At 35.1% G+C, this 6077-nt stretch overlaps 1 pseudogene; it reads right to left on the reverse strand.

Moving 5' to 3' along the window:
• Positions 1-1596: 1596 nt before the first annotated feature.
• On the reverse strand, positions 1597-2137 carry LOC112932179 (large ribosomal subunit protein eL18-like; annotated as a pseudogene).
• Between the last annotated feature and the right edge of the window lie 3940 nt (positions 2138-6077).

Here is a 6077-nt window from a genome sequence, read left to right on the forward strand (position 1 = left end):
TAGCTTTTTCTTATTCATATAGTCTCATAAGGTATTAAGTTAGGTTGTTGATTTGAGATCTTTAAAATTTAAGCTAAGCTTTGTATAATTTTCCACCACAGCACAAACAGGGTATCTCAGTGCAGTTCATCAAGGGTGGAATCTAAGCTCCCCACTTGGCCTTTGTTGGTATGGCTGGAGCTGCAGCTTTTCTCTGGTGTTTGTCCAGACCAGTTTGGTTATTATCTAAGTTTTATGCCTTTTGAGGTTGCCCCATTCCTTGTCCTTTGACTAGAGAGAGTAAAGGACATTTTTATCTGTGCCTGTTAGTGTTTTCACATTGATGGCTTCTCAGAACTCAGTCTGAGAAGTATGAAAGAACAGAAAAAAAAAAAACCAGGGAACTCTCCGTCATGTCATTTTCAAGTCCCGTATTTTCTATACTTTTCAGTATCTGTTTATATGTGTTTTATATAGAATGTCCAGGTGTTTCAGCTATATTTAATGGGAGAAATAAGGAAAGTATTTCTACTCAATCATCCAGTATTTACTTTCCGAAATAGTTTTTAAAAACAGCATATTTAATGAATTGTTAATTTAAATGATTTTATTAGTGCTTTTATTTCAGAACTGTTTTATTTTTTCCAACATACATTACTAACTTTATTTTTAATGATGACCAACCATGTAGCTTTTAAAATTTGTTTACAAAATTTTCTTTATAAACACCACAATTCTCAAAATCATTGTTTATTTTATAAAAAGGTTTTTAGGTTTCAATCAAGGCCAGTAACAGGGTTAATTTTGTAGATTTATTTTGTATATAGAATTACTGGCTTATATGTTAACATTTTATTCCATTATCATGAATTTTCAGAATTATGGGACTAATTTCTTATGCCTATTTGAAATATTATGTTCAAATTTGCTACTTGAGGTTCAATTTTATGACTTTTTAAATAAACTCCAGTAGGAATAATCTGAAAGCAGGAAACTGTACTATAAAAAAAAATCAATAGCAATTTCTTTCATATTCTGTTACTCTAAATACAAATTTAATGCATTGGTGAAGAATAGAAAATTTAGCTACTTAATTTAATTTTTAATTATTACAAAAGAAATACCTGTGTAAGGAAAAAATATTGGCCTACTCTCCCTATTTTCACACATTCAGACTGTGAATTGATTCACTGGACTTTGTACTGTGCTCCTTATGCATGCTTCAGCTGTGTTGGCCCTCACATTTTAAATTACAGATACCAAAGAAGTTGGCTTTGTTACGAGAACTTGCCGTCTATGGGAAGTATGTAATGATATTCTAGCAACCTCAGCAAAACACTATTTCTTTTTTCAAAAATTTTTCCTTTTGGTCACCTGGGTGGCTCAGTCCATTAAGCATCTGACTTCAGTCAAAGGACAATTCATCTGAATTCAGGTTATGATATTAGGGTCCTGGGATGGAGCTAGCCTCAGGATCCTTACTCAGCATGAAGTCGGTTTTTCCCTTTCCCCCTCCTATTTCCCCTATTGGCGTGCACATTCTTGCTCTATCAATATAAATTTTTAAAAACTTCCCCAATATCCAAAATCGTTTTAATAATAAGGCAGGATCTGTGGTTAGTTTTTGTACTGGCTGGCTCTGGAGCCTCGGTGGCACTGGAACTTCTAGCCCTTGGATTGCAAGTGGAGTTTGTTGTGGCTATATGGGATTCTTGGGGCCTTACTGAAATTCCTGTATACTTCTCAGCGCCTGTCTGGACCAGAGACCAAGATAGTACCACAGTTCTTGAGAGAGTCTAGGTCCACATGGTTGAAGGTGAGGCTCTTGCCCCAAATTGAGGATGTAACTCCAGGCATGGCTATTCCTGCGCAGCGTACACACCTTCAGTTTGGGCACCTCCTGTGCATGCACATCATAAGTTATAGTACCTACAGCAACAGCTATTTTGTTTTCCCAGTCAGGCAGCTTCATCTTCTGGATCATCCAGGATTGGGGCTGAGGAAGCGGGTTGGTGCAACACATGAACAACCACTTCAACACAAGTTGGCTAAAGGTGGTGTAGGCTAATGGGGAAAGAAACCTGTGCAAATTGACCCACAGTCTCAGGTAGATGTCCTGGCACTTGGGCTCCTCCTTGTGGTGGATGCTGACTCCCATGATGGAACCTCCTTGTCAGCCAGGTCTGGAAAGAGAACCAAAAAGTTTTCACGTTTTCATGAAGATATTTTTGAAAAGTATTGGTAAATAATTTCAAGAATTTTTCAATTTGAATTTGCCTCATGTTTTTTCATGATTAGGCAGGGGCTATAAAAAACTGGGAAGGCATGCCACAAAGGTGAAGCATCTTTTCCTTTTAGTACTTCCAGGTGCGTGACATCAACATAACTTATTTTAGTTATGTTAAACGTAAACCCTTGTTTGACATGGTGTCTTCCTGGTTTCTCCATTGTAAAGTTAGTATATTTTCTCCTTTTCAAAACCCTATTTCTTGGAAGTGAGCCCCTATTTCCAGCCACACTCAAGGCAGGTGGATTAAGGCCCACATTCTGAAGAGGGAAATATCAGAGAATTTATGGGATTATATTAGAACATCAGAACAAATAATGTATTACTTTATTTGTGGGAGATATTTTTATGCTACCCAGCTATTGTTTTTCTACTTAAAGTTTTCCCCACCAATTTTAGTATTTCTTAGTGGAACTTGGCAGCAGCATGATGGTTTTCCAATAGTGATTTTCTGCTTCTCTTGGTCCTTCCAAAGTTAATATTTAAAACTCTCCTGTAAGGAAAAGTTGTCCTTTCTCCCTCATTAATTTATTCAATCATTTCCTTATATCAGTATGGAGTCTTGCATATTTATTTTACACATTTAGGTTATAATTTAATACCATCATTATTTATTTTGTTGCTCAAATTCTTACAACTTTGGCCACTGGGAGCTCTTTCACATTGGCTGCTGTGTCCTTTTGAACTGGATTCTTCGCTTGCCTTTTTTTTTAAAGCATCACCTTACTATCTTACACTACAACATGCTCCAGGTACATCTTGTATTTTGTCCCTTCCCAGGTTTACAATCAGCATTTCTCCAAGGATCTCTCTTTAGTTTAATCCAGGAGTGGCTTTGGAATAATAAGAGCTGTGTTCTAGGAGTTTTCATTGTTACTAGGGTCTTACTTTTTCTAGGCCTACTCAGTAAGGAAGCTAGAAATATAAGTATGTATACTACTTACTTATTTGTTCAATACTGTAAAGTAGCATCAGAATTTATCAAGTAGAGTACACTCCTTATGCACAAATTTTTGTCTTCAGTCTTACATATCTAGTAAAAAATACCAACATTCTGGTTGATTTTTAAAAAGTTTCAGAGAGTAATGTTCTGTTTGTGATGTACGGTTGTATGGGACTTGACATGAATGACTGTATATGCATCACCTCAGTACCACTCAGTTCCCTAAAAAGTCCCTTGCATATCATTGTCACCAAGCACTCCAATGTTCCTGAATCTCTTACATCCTTATTTCATATTTCTTATTCCTGAAGAAATACCTTCTTATAGAATATCTCTGTTGACAATCAATGCTCTCAAATTTTGCTTGAGAGATGGTTTTTCTGGAAAACTGTCTCTTGTAATTCTGATCTTTCTTCCTCTGTAAATAATAATTATGCTGGTAATGTTCGCCCCTCAGCTTTCCTTCAAGGTTTTCTTTTGGTCTTTAATTTGGGGAAGTTTAAATATAACATGCTATATGGGCAGTGTTTGTTTATTTTGTATTTATTATCCTACTTGTTGTTTTCTGAACTTCTGTGGTTTGGTGCCTGCCACTGATTTGCATTTTTTCTGAGCCATTTCTTTTACTGTTATCTATTTCTTATACTCTATTTTCTCCCTTTTTTTCCAGCTAGGAATCTAATTTGTTAAACTATTGATATTTTCCCACAGTTCTTGAGTTCTTTGTTGAATTTTTTTACTTCTTTTTTCCTTTCCATTTCATTTTGTAAAATTTCTATTAACCTGTTTCTAAGTTCACTGATAATTTCCTCAACTATGTAGTCTTCTGATAAGCTTATCAACAGCATTCTTCAGTATTTCTGTGGTTTAAAAAAATCTGAAATTTCCATTTATATAATTCTTAGAGTTTCCATATATCTGCTGAAGTGATTTACATTTGATCTTATATACTTTCTACTCTCTCCATTGGAGAATTTGGCATATTAATAATATTTAAAATCCCTTTTATGTTAGTTTCACTATCTGTATGTTACTTAATTTTGATTCTGAAGATTAGTTTGTCTTCAGAAAAAAATTTTTTGCCTTTTGTTATGCCTCGTTATTTTTGGTTGAAAATCATATGTATACATGAAAGTAAATACAGAAGTATGTTTGTTTATGACTTTCCTTCTGTTAAGATTTTAATTGGGGATTTGTGTTGATATTGTCAGTAGCTGGACTGTGTTTGAGGTTTATTATTGTTTTAGTAACCCTCAGAGTACTAGAGCCTTCAAGTTGCTCTTTTGATATATTTTGTTTATGGAGTGAGTTAATTTGCTAAAGGATTTTACTCAGTGTTTGCTCCCTGCTTGTCTTTGGGACTCTTCACTAGGTTGTGGATCTTTCTTTCACACTGCTCCCCAGGGAAAATATACCCTTAGCAGACAATACAATCTTCTCCGCTGCTATGCTTTTTCTTGTACTTATTAGTGTAGTGGTGGGGAATTAAGCCTGTGTCTTTTAAAATTTATTTAAAATTTCTAGACCAATCTTCTAACTGGCTTACATGGCATTAGGCAACATACCCACCAAGTATGTTGAGTTGTATTTCCCCCTGCAGGCACCAACATCTCTCCACATTACCTGTTATTTGTTTGCTCTGCAACCTAATCTTTGGACAAATCACTAAGTTTGCATGTTAATGCAGCTTTTTTCTTATTGTAAGAGTGGGAACTATATTCTTACCAGAGTTTTATATCACTGAGATAAAACTTGAAGTCCACTAAGACAACTATTTTTATTATGTCAAATACTGCACATGCTTTCTTTTGCCTAAAGATGTGTCTGTCTCCTTTAATTTTATTGATCTTAGTCAATGATACGGATATGCATTCAGTCATTTAGCCTGGAAACCTAAAGTTGCATTTGACTACTTTCTGTCTGTATCTTTCATCCCTACATTCAAAATATTGCTAATACTTGATAATTCATTTACAGAAAATATATTTCTACTTTCTATTTCCAGTGTTTAAAGTTGTGTTTATATGATGTCTTTCCCAAATTTTTGTAGGGTCTACTATTCCTTCCAGTGGTGTCTCCACACAACTACCCATTGTCCATCAAGCTGCTAATGAAGCTTCTCAAAATCAGATTTTGGTTATACTACATTCATGTTTGTTTTTAAACCTAATTATTACCTCTTATGTTTCTAACGCAGAACACAAAGCCATAGTTGACACTAATGAGAGTGGCTAAGAATTAGCAGAGACTCATCAGTGGACTAAATCTGTGCCCTCTGATCTTTTCCTTCTGATGGTTGATGATCCAGATACCTGACCAGCCTGAACCAGTAACAGTCTTCCTAATGAGATCAAGAAATACTGATAGAGAAAGGATGAAGTTCTGGGAATTATATCATCTTAATATAGAATGACACTTTGTCAGAATAAAAGGGAATACTATTATTACTTTAGGATGAAATTATAAACTAACCAAATTGAGACAGTCTCAGGCCAATCTTACTCTAATACCAGTATAGTTGAGAGAGAGGCCCACAAATCCATGCTACCATTACCCTGTCCTTTGGAATGTTTCTATGTTCACTTCCTCTGCAGTTTTCTGGGTTACCCAACTGAGCTTTCAATTTTTTTAAGTTTAATTTTTGTTTCTATGTTTCTTCTTGTTTTTTCTTCAGCTAGCCAAATCATCCAGTTTTATTCCATGTTTGAGGTTCTTGTTTTGCTAATATGAAGGTACCATGGTCCTCTGTTAGATCTGGAAATAAACCTTAGTATCACTAGTTCCTCCTTACAAAGATTGGAGATTTTCCTGTACCAAAGCTCTTTTTCTTTTTGTTTGTTTGTTTGTTTGTTTTGTTTTGTTCTGTTT

The sequence above is a fragment of the Vulpes vulpes genome, chromosome 13 (genome assembly GCF_048418805.1).
Source record: "Vulpes vulpes isolate BD-2025 chromosome 13, VulVul3, whole genome shotgun sequence".
NCBI lineage: Eukaryota > Metazoa > Chordata > Mammalia > Carnivora > Canidae > Vulpes > Vulpes vulpes.